The sequence below is a fragment of the Lampetra fluviatilis genome, chromosome 11 (genome assembly GCF_964198595.1).
Source record: "Lampetra fluviatilis chromosome 11, kcLamFluv1.1, whole genome shotgun sequence".
Lineage (NCBI taxonomy): Eukaryota > Metazoa > Chordata > Hyperoartia > Petromyzontiformes > Petromyzontidae > Lampetra > Lampetra fluviatilis.
In genome coordinates, this window is record NC_136285.1 from 4,131,581 (window position 1) to 4,146,501 (window position 14,921).

At 42.5% G+C, this 14,921-nt stretch overlaps 1 protein-coding gene across 10 annotated transcripts in view; it reads left to right on the forward strand.

The window, feature by feature from the left end:
* LOC144934736 (dynein axonemal heavy chain 3-like) overlaps positions 1 to 14,921 on the forward strand; it is an 864,594-nt gene that overhangs the window by 416,063 nt on the left and 433,610 nt on the right. The gene's annotated exons all lie outside the window — the stretch shown is intronic.

Below are 14,921 nucleotides of genomic sequence, written 5' to 3' on the forward strand. Positions count from 1 at the left end.
CGTGGCAGCGCGTGCTCGAGGGGGAATGCTCGATCTGGAATGCTCGATCTGGAATACGGGCTTTTTGTCATTAAGGTCGCCCGTTGATTTTTGCCCCTCGCCTTATTTTTTGTTTAATACAGTTAGATAAGAGTCCGTGTGGCATACCCACCAAGAGGCACATGTACGAATGGACAAAGCAAGTCAACGCTTTCATTAAGAACACTGTGGCTGACGTTTCGGTGTGATGGGCCTTTTTCATGACGCATACGAATGAGCTATATTAGAAGTGAAAATGGCAGCCTCAGCCTTGCTTATCCCAGCTAGTGTTGGCAGTGGGGTGTAACAACTCCTTGCTTCCTTCTTCAGGTGGTGGAGACAATGTCCTTCTTTGCTCCACCGACCTCTCTTTTGGATTTTTGACCAATCGTGGTAAGCCAAGAGAATCACATGATGAACTAAAATGGTATGTACATTTTATGCATATGAGTGATGGGAATTTTAAATTCAACATATATATTTTTATTTTTTTTACCCGTTGTGTCATGCGACAAATTATCAATTTGGAAATCTCGCAGAGCAGCACTGCCAGTATGTCAGAGAAAAGCCACGGAAAGTCGATTTTTACAGGAGGAAATATCCTCGAAAAAAATGTATACACTATGGGTCGCACTTTTCCATAGACTCTTCCTGTGAGACTTTCACATGGCAGTTAAATGCGTACTTTTAGCTCTCACGGCTGGAATTTCCCCAATGTAAATGAAAAATGACAGTAATTTCGATGGGCGCAATGCGCAGCCATTGGTGATCGAGCCGACATGATCGGCTCACCGACACTCTTTAACCCGGTCTCATTACACGGGTTCTCAGTGGTGCTAGCTCAACATTCTGACCTTTAAACCACTTAGCCACTACCTAAATGTAATTTAATGTCAATCTCATTGAATAAATAACCATTCATTCCCATTTAATATTTATCAATTTCCAGGTGTTAGAATGTACTTTGTAGGCCGTGCTTTACATTTCGGAGCATTTAAGAGTTGTATCTATTTATAATTATTAATGTTAATTTCCTTGAATGCTGCATTGGGGTAATTATTATCACACGGGCCTTACAAAGCATGGGTTGCCGGTTCAGTCTCCTAGTGTGGCAGTTTAAGTCGCGGTGCAAGTTTCTTAAATCCCCCCCCCCGTCCACCCAGCAGTGTTAATGGGTGCACCACATCTAGGCGATCGACAAATCGCGTGTGGTGGGGTTAAGCGTGGGTACTCCCACCTCTTCTGAGACGTCTGGCCGGCAAGGAAGTGCAGCCTGTCTAGAGCTCCCTCTGGTATAGTTGTTTCCATCAGCGGGAGGAACGAGCGTGCGATTGCAGGGCTGTACCTTTACCTTTGTATTACTTTACTTGTATTCTGGTGTGTACAGTAGTGGGGAGTGGTGGTGTCGCAGTTAGCGCACTGCGCTACGGACCCAGGGACCCAAGTTCGATTGCCGCTCACAGCCAACACCAGTGGCGGTTGTCTGAACCAGTCCTAAACCTCCCCTAGGTCGACTCGGCCTCAAATGATTACCTGGTGCAGTGTGTATACATTGCCACTAGGGAGACAAAGGTGGCCAGGCGTGGTGCAGGTCACCCATGCCCTCGTGTGCTGTGCTGGCCTTCATAGGTGCTCGCTAACAGCACTTGCCCCAACAGTCTGTTCAGGCTATACATGGGGTCTTTGTCTTTAAAGTACACACCATTAAGGGGTCTCGACCAGAAACAAAGATGATATTACAGTATTCTTAACCGTTAAGTGTTATTTTCTGTTTTTCCAAAGTGCTTTACGTGGCTGCTTCTTGATGAACAAAAAATACTCTTATATAAGCGCACAACTTTATCTATCTGTGATGAACGCTGCACTTTCCGTCGTTTTCATGCAGGGGGCGCTGCAAACCTACGCGCCCCCTGCATGAACGACGGAGGCGCAGGGACAGACGTTCGATTACGTTGTAATCGATCTGCAGACGGCGGTCTTCTCGCACGGCCAGCAGCTCTACGGCGCCTTAGCTCGATCCCGCAATCCCAAACAGGTGAAAGTCCGCATCGAACCGAACCCCCAGCAAGGCCATCTACTTAACGACGAGAGAAAATTCACACGAAATGTCGTTTTCAATTAAGTCTTCCAGATGTAAAATGATATACGCTTTTAATGAGGAAATAAAATTATCTAATTTTAAACATAATACAATTCAAAACGGAGCATCGGGTGCTTGCGTGAATGTGTCGTTCGTGTGCAAAAAATGTTCGTGACTTTCCTGGCCGAAGTCCGTGAATGGTTGTGAGGGGTGCCGCAGGTGTTCCCGAACAACCCCTAGTGCAAAAATATTCCTTGAAAATCTACGAAGAAATTTCACTTCCGATGTCTCGCAGTGCCTGCTAATTGAACGGTAGACGCTATGAGACATCGTTAGGATGTCTCATAGGACCCTCCTGCAAGAGAAGCCCGAGTGTCGGAATAAAAAAGTATTAAATTAGCTGCTGTTTGATGCCCATTGTTGAAAATGTTTGAAAAGCATTTAATTTGTGATTACAGATTACACTGGTTCTTACGTGCATTAGAACAGAGTCCGTGATGTGGAATTTCCACGGTAATATAATCTGATATTTATTTTTTTATTACGGCGCTACTTTCTTGAAGTTAGGACACGAAATATTAGGTTGACTTAACTTTTTAATATCACAATCCATAATACAATGCCTGGCTTTGTATCTTGATCTGTATGCAGGGACTGCTACAGCCCCTCACATTAACCGAAGCGGCTGACACGATCATTCCCTTTGTTAATTGCTTTTGGATTGATGTCGGAGTATTTTTTGTGTAAGGAGATTATCAAAAAAGTAATCAACCAGCACATTCTAACACAACAGTAATCAGATTACACAATGAGAGGGGGGGGGGGCTAGGGGAGTCAATCTGGTTTCATGCTCAAACAAGAAAGGGCTGAGCTTCATTTCTAGTTCACAGCTTTGAGCCATTGGTGGAAATCCCACATTCACACAGAAATCCCGCATTCACACAGAAATCCCACATTCACACAGAAATCCCACATTCACATTGAAATCCCACATTCACACTGAAATCCCACATTCACATTGAAATCCCACATTCACACTGAAATCCCACATTCACATTGAAATCCCACATTCACACTGAAATCCCACATTCACATTGAAATCCCACATTCACACTGAAATCCCATATTCACATTGAAATCCCACATTCACACTGAAATCCCACATTCACATTGAAATCCCACATTCACACTGAAATCCCACATTCACATTGAAATCCCACATTCACACTGAAATCCCACATTCACATTGAAATCCCACATTCACACTGAAATCCCACATTCACATTGAAATCCCACATTCACACTGAAATCCCACATTCACACTGAAATCCCACATTCACATTGAAATCCCACATTCACACTGAAATCCCACATTCACATTGAAATCCCACATTCACACTGAAATCCCACATTCACATTGAAATCCCACATTCACACTGAAATCCCACATTCACATTGAAATCCCACATTCACACTGAAATCCCACATTCACATTGAAATCCCACATTCACACTGAAATCCCACATTCACATTGAAATCCCACATTCACACTGAAATCCCACATTCACATTGAAATCCCACATTCACACTGAAATCCCACATTCACATTGAAATCCCACATTCACATTGAAATCCCACATTCACATTGAAATCCCACATTCACATTGAAATCCCACATTCACATTGAAATCCCACATTCACATTGAAATCCCACATTCACATTGAAATCCCACATTCACACTGAAATCCCACATTCACATTGAAATCCCACATTCACATTGAAATCCCACATTCACATTGAAATCCCACATTCACATTGAAATCCCACATTCACACAGAAATCCCACATCCACACTGAAATCCCGCATTCACATTGAAATCCCACATTCACATTGAAATCCCACATTCACATTGAAATCCCACATTCACATTGAAATCCCACATTCACACTGAAATCCCAGATTCACATTGAAATCCCACATTCACACTGAAATCCCACATCCACATTGAAATCCCACATTCACACTGAAATCCCACATTCACACTGAAATCCCACATTCACATTGAAATCCCACATTCACACTGAAATCCCACATTCACATTGAAATCCCACATTCACACTGAAATCCCACATTCACATTGAAATCCCACATTCACACTGAAATCCCACATTCACATTGAAATCCCACATTCACACTGAAATCCCACATTCACATTGAAATCCCACATTCACACTGAAATCCCACATTCACACTGAAATCCCACATTCACATTGAAATCCCACATTCACACTGAAATCCCACATTCACATTGAAATCCCACATTCACACTGAAATCCCAGATTCACATTGAAATCCCACATTCACACTGAAATCCCACATTCACATTGAAATCCCACATTCACACTGAAATCCCATATGCAGACTGAAATCCCACATTCACATTGAAATCCCACATTCACATTGAAATCCACATTCACATTGAAATCCCACATTCACACTGAAATCCCAGATTCACATTGAAATCCCACATTCACATTGAAATCCCAGATTCACATTGAAATCCCACATTCACATTGAAATCCCACATTCACATTGAAATCCCACATTCACATTGAAATCCCACATTCACACTGAAATCCCAGGTTCACATTGAAATCCCACATTCACATTGAAATCCCACATTCACATTGAAATCCCACATTCACATTGAAATCCCACATTCACACTGAAATCCCACATTCACATTGAAATCCCAGATTCACATTGAAATCCCACATTCACACTGAAATTCCACATTCACATTGAAATCCCACGTTCACATTGAAATCCCACATTCACATTGAAATCCCACATTCACACTGAAATTCCACGGAAATCTCACATTCACACTGAGTGACAATGGTGGGATTAACACGTAGGCTAAATATTGTCAAAAGTGTGTGGATTGCTCTCCAACACACCAGTGTGCTGGAGCAGTAATACGTAAATAAATGTGCACGTTTAATTCACGTGATAACATTCTTTATGTGGCTGTGTCCTGACCCAAAACTCAATTGTGAATCATGATATGGTATTGTATATGCATATATCTTTAACGTATTTCGCACACCATGCGTAGGCAACCTTGCTAATCGGAGGTGCGGGGGAAGGGAAACAAACGAAACACAAAATGTAGTTTTAAATAAAATGTTATTGGAAAAACACATTACTTGTTATTTCTTGTCATCAGTTACTCGTCAGCACCATGGTATGAAACTAAATAGCTTTTTAGGCCCTGCAGGCAAACATTGTATCAAGATATTGGTACACGACTGTGTGTGAGATCAACAGTCGTCAAATCTTCCTGCATAATAAAAAAAAAACATTGTGAACACTAAATCAGTCGTTATTTTATTATGACTTTGGCTCCAATGTGCAACTTTTTTTCTGTTTATTCGTAGTCATGTTACACACATTGAACCGCAACGTGAATGTCACCTTACTAGTGATAAAAAAAAATTAGTAAAACTAAATCGAAATTTTAGCAATGTTCAAAGTTTATTTTTTTCACCGCAATGCTGCCTTAAGGCAACATTTGGCATTAAGGTAATGAGAACAGAATAATTTACATATATATGGCGTGGTTATTTCCACACTGCATGATACAATGTTACACCATTTAAATACAAATTCTCCATATGCGTGAGACACAGGTGTTTTAAGCTGATTGTGGAGATGGAATGCATGCTGGTAAATGCTTAACCATCAGTTAAGGTTTAGGGAATTTTCTTAAACCGTTTAAACATACGTAGAACAGGCAACACTGGTTTTCCCTGATGGTCAGGGTTGTTTCCTTTAAAATAATTAACCACTATCGGTTAATGCTCTGACATCGACTCCGATAACTGGACGAGTGGTGCTGAGGGTCAGAGCACACAGCTCACCATCAGTAGGTTTGCAGTTTAAAATCCTAGGCTTCAGGGTCAATTCAAGCAAACTCATTCCTTTGCGGTCACTGAAATGAGAACCGCTTTATGGCAGTGGTTGCCATCTGGAAAACCAATTGGTCCTTGGACATAGGAATGTAAAGTTGCCACTTGGCTGAGGTTTGCCAACAGAGGTGAGCATAGCCCCACTCACTTTTGTTTTGTTGTTTCATTGACATTCTGATCGTGCCCTTGGGGTCACCTCGTGACGCTAATTGTTTAGTCGTATATCTTGCAATAACCAGAGGAAAAAATACAATAATACAGAGCTATTTTTTTTCTACCTACGTGACTTTACCGAAATAACCAAAGAGTATGAATACAGAGCTACTTATGAGATCCCTTCAAATGACCTTCTTGCTTGTATCCACACGCTAGAGGGTGCACCTTCCCACGAGCTTTGCTACGGGAAAATGGTAATCGAATAGCAGTAAAACTGATATATTTTTGTAATTCTCCGAGCTGCAACTTAACCACATTAAGTAAAGAGACTACAGTTGAACTCCGATTACACTGGTCAACAAAAAAAGCATTTTTTTCTGGCCTGGACTTTTGCAGACTAATTTCAGGGTGCTGATTCCAAATCTGATCTTAGATTTGCTCTATCACATCTCATTTTTATGCTATCGGCATACCCCATTTTCATTGATTTTACCGAAATTAACTCTGTCACTTATGATTGCAAGTTGTGGTGAGTCAGTGACTGCTTTAGTGTTAAAATATGGTGCTGTATTTTTAGGATAGTGTGTTTATAATATCATTTTATGTAGATATCCACATTTATTTAATATTTTTCTTCTGCAGTTTTTAATGAAAATGCAATATTTGATATCTCAAACACCTGATGTGATAGACAAAAACTGATGCCAGATTTCGAATCAGTACCTTAAAATCGTTGGAATACCTTATGCCAGAAAAAGTGTGTTGACCAGTATTATCCGGTACGATTATTAAGGGATTGGGTTATCTGGGATCACCGTGGCAAGGATCACTCTTCCAGTTATCTGTCCACTTCTCCAATGCAGTTATCTGGGGTAAAACCCCTGGATAACTGTGGTTATAAGAGTGAAAACTCGAGTTATCTGTGTGTATCCTGAGGGAGAGGCTATAATAAGTTATATAGACGTATGTTTGATAAAAACGAAAAAGGCAGTGTTGTGGAGGTTGCATATTAATGGCATAGAAGTTTATTACAACGAAGTCCATATGGAATCCAACTGGGGTGAGAGTGAATTGTTTTATCATTTTGTCTTATCTCTCTTAATCTGATACATCTATCAACTCTTTCATTTCTAGTTCATGCATTAAATTACTTTACTGCACATTTGTGTTTTTTCGACTTTCCATAATTTGTGATTATTTCTATTGATATTACGTCCACGTGATAAGTGAAATCTCCGGGTAACTTATACGAGTGAGAACTCCAGTTATTCGGGTGTGTCCGTGGTCCAAATCTCGAATAACGAAGTGAAATCCTGAAAATCTCCCGTGAATATCTGGATCTGGGCTAGGTATCTCCCACATTAACCCAGATCACCTGCGTTCTATTGTGATGCCCTTGTCTTTAATGCGGTTGCGTAGTGGCCTCGCTGAGACTGTCAACTCAATAGGCTTGAGAACCTGGTTTCATTTTGGGTGGCTACTCGGATTCTAACCCAGGATCTCGGTGTTGCTGGCTTGATCCTCTTGTCGCCGCCGCCGCCACATATTCATCTCCGACACTTTGGATATTACATAACATGTGAAAGTGGATCAACGACATTTCAAACATCAGCTAATGACCTTCAAGAATCACACTTTTGAGAGCCAAGCATTGTTTAAACAAATGAGCGTTGGCCTGTTTCCAGGTCACAGAGTCTCATCAACAAACTGTGGTCTAAAGAAACACAGCCACTGCATGCACTGATGTGAAGGGTAGGAATTGCACACCAACTGAAATGAGTGCATTGCTATGGCTTGTATGATAAATACACTGCTTGCACAATGTACGTTCATATCCATGAACTCTAGCGTTTTGGATTGTGCACTGTACAAAAGCCTCCAGGTATAGACAATTGTAGGTCTCTGGTTAAACCCCTAATAAAAACAAATTTAGCCTCTCAATTTTTGGGACACAGAAATGGACATTTTTGGAAAGCCTGATGTCGTGTTAGCTGGTTGATGCTTAGACAGGTGACTACCCAGGATAAACCAAGTTGATCCTGGTCTGTGTGGTTGAATGATGAGGAGAGCCAAAGTATTCTAGGCAGAGAGCATTCTACGTATAAAACTAGAGGATAATGTGTTGCAGGAGCTCTCACTTTCATTGAGATGCTAAACCAAGATCTCACTGAGACTAAGCATGGGAGTTCACCCTAAAACCACAGAATAGGCTTCCTCAGTCATTACGTGCTGTCCCAGTTTTGTGCTGGGTATAAAAATATATATATGGGGAAGGCATATATTTTCCTTATCATTGAAATGCAACATGCCTTAATTCCCTCAATTAATCAACGTTATCGATAAACATTTTCCAGCAAGCCTATATCCACACCAGCAACATCCTGGACCAGTTTAAACTTCTCTGATTCTAATCGGCATGAAGTGGCCCATCAAATAAATCCTGCTAGGTTGGCTGTCATTATGATCAGTTGGCTGAGTAAGCCCGGCGGTGAGCGCTTGTTGATGAGCCAGGATTGCATAGAGGCGACACTTCTGCCATTTTCTCAGTTATCAACTGTCAATATTTAGGGGTCAGGGTCATTCCACAAATTCAAAGTGTTATAAATGCTGCGCTTGAAAGTATACATTTTGTAAATACTGTGCCTGAAACGAAGCTGTACAATACAAAAACATAGCTATAGCATTGGTCTCCTTGCTAAAGAGATAATTCAATGTATTGTCATTCACCTGGTTGAATAGAGGTCGTAACATTTCCTTGGCTAAGTTCCCTATCTCAAGCCATTAGTGATTACATTTTTTCTTTTAAATGTCATTTTATTTTCAGCTGGACGTCCTTCTAAATTGTATGTTTTCTTATCGGTAACTGTTGTCGGGTATTCTCAGTTTTAAATTAATACAAATTCTATAAGTAAAGCCGTAAATAATTGGTTGTTTTCAGGGGCAGCTTGTTAACCCTTTCCCATTCCGAGACGACTGCAAGTTGCAGGGTGGGTCCTGATCACCTCTGAATCTCGGAGCATGCAAGCGACTCAGCGTTATTTTATTTAGAGAGGCGTAACGTCGTTTATAAATACATTGTACTCACCACAGACAGCTGCAGTGACATTACTGCACTCTTCTATAGCTAACGCCAAACTGTGCCACGCCCTCCCGCATGGCCTTGTGGGAGCCTCGGTACATCTTCTGACCTGATTATTTGAGTTTTTCTTCCAGTAAAATTTTTGATGACGTACACGCACGTCATCGGAACGGGAAAGGGTTAAGAGCGAGGACGTGAGCTTTGCATGCCATTGTCGAGTTGTTCAAGCAGTGAGTTGAACATTCGGCGGGGTTTGTTTTCGGAGCGTTCTGCCCGTGGAGCGAGGGAAGGCAGAGACTCGGTGCCAAAATTGTGCCGTTGCCGACGTTTAATGCACGGAGCGGAGATTAATTCAGTTCAGTCACCGCAACAGTACTTTTCAATTTAACTACATCCATTTGGTCGTGCTTGATAACGGGCACCTTTTGACATATTTCAAAAGTGCACAGCATATATTTCATTTTGAGGCGGCGCTGCTGGCAGCTACATGAGTACGCAAATAAACACGTTCAAACCAACTGTAAACAGGAGCAAGCGGCCAATGTTTATCGGCTTAATTCTTCACGCGCCAGTCTACATAAAATCTGAACTACGAATGGAGTTTTTTGCGAGCGTCTTTTGTTTGCTGCTCTTCCACTAGAGTCGGCACGTTTCTGCCAAAGTCTGAAACCGTTTTGTTTGTTGTTATTCGGCTGCACTGACTGAACCAACTGCCTTATGTGCGACAGCCCACGTTCTGTGCCGGGACAACGCGATCCCGCGATTTTTGGTGCGGAGCGGAGGGGTTCCCGACGAAACAAAGCTGCTGTGCCTCCATTATAGCGCAGAGCCTCTTGAAAGTGCCCGATTTGGCAAGGCAGCGGACACCAACAAAAAACGGATATCGATGAATGTTGACAAAACGTCGTTTCATACTACAGCTTTTTTTGGGTTAGATTGCGTAAATATTTAAATGTGTCGTTAAACCCGCCACCACCCAACACGGTAAATTAGTAAGGTGTGTCACGTAAACAGAATATGCCAATTTGTTGGAAAGTGAAGCCACAACATTTACGTAATTTCATCGCCACCTGAATGACCGCCAGAAATGTTCGCGAATGAAACGAATCGTTTGCTGAACATAAACCTTTGATGAATGAATGGGGATGCATATGGTTAAGTGACATCAGTGGATTAAAACAAAGCTGCTGGCACCACTTCTAGTTAAACCAAGGCAGACTCAGAATCTTTATATTTAGAGCTATGAAATAAATAACAAATTCACACATGTCCGGTGGGGGCCCGGTCAGCAGGTTACAATTAACACATCTTAACATATCTTGAATCCCCCCACACTCTGTGAAATTAATTTAGTTGAGTTTGCAGGAGGGATGGTTGGGGCTGAGCTAACCCACCAATTAGGAGTTGAACTTTGCAAGCTTGCAATTGCGGGTCAGACAATCTGCTACAATGCGTGCCAGGCCAGATCGGCTCTTGCGTGTAATTTTGCGTAAACAAATATTATGATGCACATACGTGGCTGTCTGCGGATTTATGTGGTTGCTTGAAATTGAATCTCTTGTGGAACTATACGAACATATCCAACGTGGCCAGAAGCATTTTGCAACAATGGAATACACAATATCCATATTGTATCCCGTCATCTGCATTGTTGAATTAGTTTTTGATTGTATGCCTTTGTCAATATGAAGAAGAAGGCATTGCTTTATTTAATGACGAATTCCCAACGAGAAAACACCACAATTAACTACGGTTGTTTGTTCCACATGCACCTTGTCACGTATTAAAACGTGTACATGCGCGGAGGCCTCTGCACACCATGTGGGTCATAGAGGTCTTTTTGGCTATCCTTCAACCATCGGTTCATGTAGAAACAGGTGCCACAACCAGTTCAGATATTGCTCACCTCTGGTGTTATCTGTGGCTAGAGGAATCATTCTGGGGTTGATGGATGTATAGCGTCGTGTGTCACCACTACCCCCAACCACTGCTATGGGAATGTGGACTCTTCACCTGACTCAGGGCCACCATTGGAGATTCGTGTCGTGCTCAGTCGAGATTCGTCACTGCATTCTTGGATGCGCAGACTTCATGGTTAAATTAAAGGAGACTGAAGACAGTGACACCAAAGTTAAGCAGGCGGAGGGTTTTAACCATTTAGGTAGCGTGAGACCAGTCGATGGAAGGTGCATCACAGAGCTAAACAGAGGAATGGCACTGGCAACATTTCTATTTCAGAAAATGGGATCTATATTGAAAAAGAATAATGGATTAATGACAATGAAAATTTGAATACTGCAGGCTTCCGTACGCAGGTCTGTTCGCCTGAATGGATGTGAAGGCGAGACAATTACAAAGACCCTACAGAGACAACTAATATTAACGCGTAGAAATGTGTGTTTTTTTTAAAGGATGTTAAACACTTCATAGACAGACAGGATGAGTAGCATAAATGTATTATGAATAGCGTGGAACAATAACGTAAAATTAACGAGAATAATTAGAGAAGGGCATTCGAGAGTTCTTGGACATCTAATGAGAAAACTAAATCAATTGGATGCAACTGGGAGGAGCATCCAGTTCAAAAGTGATAGAGTGAATATCACAGACAAGAATAATGGAAGCCACGATCGCTGACGTCTTGGGGGAAGGGACACAGCGCAGAGAGAGAGAGAGATAGCGCATGGCTCGCAGTGAAATCATTCAATCAAATTATTCAGTGATCAGCGACCACTCAAATCACTTTTCCGACAGCTCTCGCCTTGTTTCTCTAAACTAGGATTTGAGCGAATTGGAAAGTGATTGACTAGTTCTTCCTCTGTGATCCGGATTATTTATAATTGAGAGTGGGGTCAGCTGTCGAGTTGATCGCACAGCACGTTAGGGCACGATTGACTCCCTCTGCTCATTAATACCTTAGAATTGCCTGGAAGTGTTTTGCCAGTCTTTGTGACATTCCCAGGGGTATAACAGCACTATCTCTACCCTGAGAGCCGTGTTCTATTTGGAAACAAAACGTGGCCGGGGTCACCGTGTGCTTGGAAACCATTCGTTCCTGTTTTGTAATCACACCACCTTTCAGTTTCTGACCAATTGTGGGGAGTGATTTTAAGTTTGGTCTTACGTAACAGGAGCGTTAAAAGACATGTGTTTGAAGCAAGGGGGATAATGTCTCTATGAATGAGAGTGCCGGGCTTTAAAAATGCAACGAAGCGTCGGGGCTTTCGGGTACAGGTTTATGTGATGAAACTCGGAATGTGATGACAGAGGAAAAAGTTAACACTTTGGAAAGTGTTGTATTAGTGTCAGCAACAGGAGGTGTTGATGGGTTTTTGGAGACGTGGGAGGGCAGGTGTGGAGTAGCACCTAGGAATTCGGGAAACCAAGAAAAACACCCTGGTCCAGAAAGAGGTCAGATGCTGAATTTTCAACCACAGAATTTAGCGGAAGGAGGTGTTGGTTGGTGAGGTGTGGTGACACATCACACCTTGGCCAAAACTATCTATGCAACTCAGAATTCTTCCCCATTCTGCTGCAGTGACGATGTCACCGTCACGTGACCACCGTTTTCTGAACAGAGACCTTGCTTATCGTCACGCTCGTTCCACGGCTGGATTAATATCTGTCAGTGCCGCCGATACGAATAATAACTGTCTGTATCTGTAATTTAGCACTCCAGTTTCCTCCCACAAGTAAATAATTAATTACACATTAATTGACCATGAACCAAAAGTGAGATTCTCCTGATAGAACAGAATTGGGCTTCAGTTTTGCTTTCCTGGGTAGATGTTGTAGTTTTGCCCAATTAATGCCCTGATTTCATTAATCTCTTTCCTCTTTTGTTGTCCATTCTTGTCTTGCAAGGTATGAAGATTTGTTTTTATCATCACTGTGCTTTGAACGTTGCTCAGGGGTGACGTGAAAACGAAGGTTTTGCCAGAACTTCATCGAGTTGCACATCATCAAAAAACTCACCAGAGGTTGGAGCCATTTCAGGAGGCCTCCGTTATCCAACACTCGAAGGGACAGTGTTTCCCTTTCTCAAATGGGGACGGGGCTCATCTCCACTCCGTGGCCCTGAGCCGATTGTTACAAATGTCCACATTCCTCCCGAGGGGGGTGGTCTCCCCACAAGACAATCACCGTTGATTGCCAGCGCTGTAATGCTCATCATATCGATCCCAGAGGAATGTTGGCATTTGAAACTCACAACGTTTCCGCTTGCGAGTCATGTTTCCTGCCACGGCGCCAGTACGTGATTTCATGATTTGTGAAAGATTCGTTTTTCCCATTCCACTTGTCTGATTTTTTTGAGATCCCAGAGCAGAGATTGGCTGAATTTAGTGCATCGCCACATTTACACGATGGTTTTTTGATGCAATTCACTGGGGATTGGACTAAAAACGTCAAGATTTACTGCTCGTCAGATATCTCCCAAATTAGTTGGGGTGCCGCGGTGGCGAGATGTTAACTCCCTCGCCTGGTACACAGGAGGTTGTAGGTTCGACCTCGACCCTGACCCCTGTATATTTTGAGTTTGCATGTTCTCTCCATGATCGCGTGGATTTTTCTCCAGGTCCTTAGGTTTTTCCCTCCACATTTAGAAACATGTGATTAGAGTATTTGGCTGCTATAAATTACCACATGATAAGCCACTTCATTGGGCCATCATTTGTGGCCAGGTCGCTTCTGAAAAAGAGCTACATCGCTCAGTGAGCCTTACCCGGTAAAATAAAAAATAGTGAAATATTTCGATCTCCTATTCAAGCAGTCATACTTTTCCCACGACAGTTTTGAGGAAATTATCTGAATCAGATGTATGTGTTTTCATAGCTGGGAGAAGCTAAATGAAGAAAGTAACCAGTTATTTCGTGCTCCTCCAGGTGGCTACTGAGACCATCGCCTTGCTATGCTTGAGAACCTGTTACCACCTGTAGGTGGTTGCTAGGGTTGCCACCTGTCCTGGATTTCCCAGGATTGTCTTTTTTTGGAGGCAGCTGTCCGGGGAAATCTGTGCGACATCACTTGTCCAAGTTTTAGTTTGTTGTGTAACATTGCGCCACTCAATATAGAATGCGTTTGCATGCAGGTCTCCCTTCTTCTGGTGTTGTGAGATATTCACCTTCCCATGACAGTTCCTGGTTTGGTTCTACCTCTGAGTTGGGAACCCTGGATGGCTTTACTGGGTGTAGCTAGGTGGTGCGTTGGCACACTGCCTGACTCACCTACAATTAGAAGAATGCAACTCCAATGGGTTGGTGGTGGACGCAGGCCATCGCACCTTCACATACGATACAAAGTCGTTACTATTTTATGAGAAATAAACAGTGTTTGTCACATAGCGAGAGTGCAATCCTACCAACTCCACAGTCGGAATGTGGAGTTGCTAACACTAATCCAGGGCTGCCAAAGGAGATAAGCACCACGCCACGTTGCTTGAGCGTGGATTCCATTTACCACTTGAGCCTGATTGAAACCCAAGATCACAGCAGTGACGGCTCATTGATCTGACACATTGGCTGCCGGGTTGAGATCGTCAAGCTCTCTACGCTTAAGAGCCTGGCTTACTCTTTGAATAGGTAGCTGCCCGGATTCAAAGCCAGGTATCTCTACCG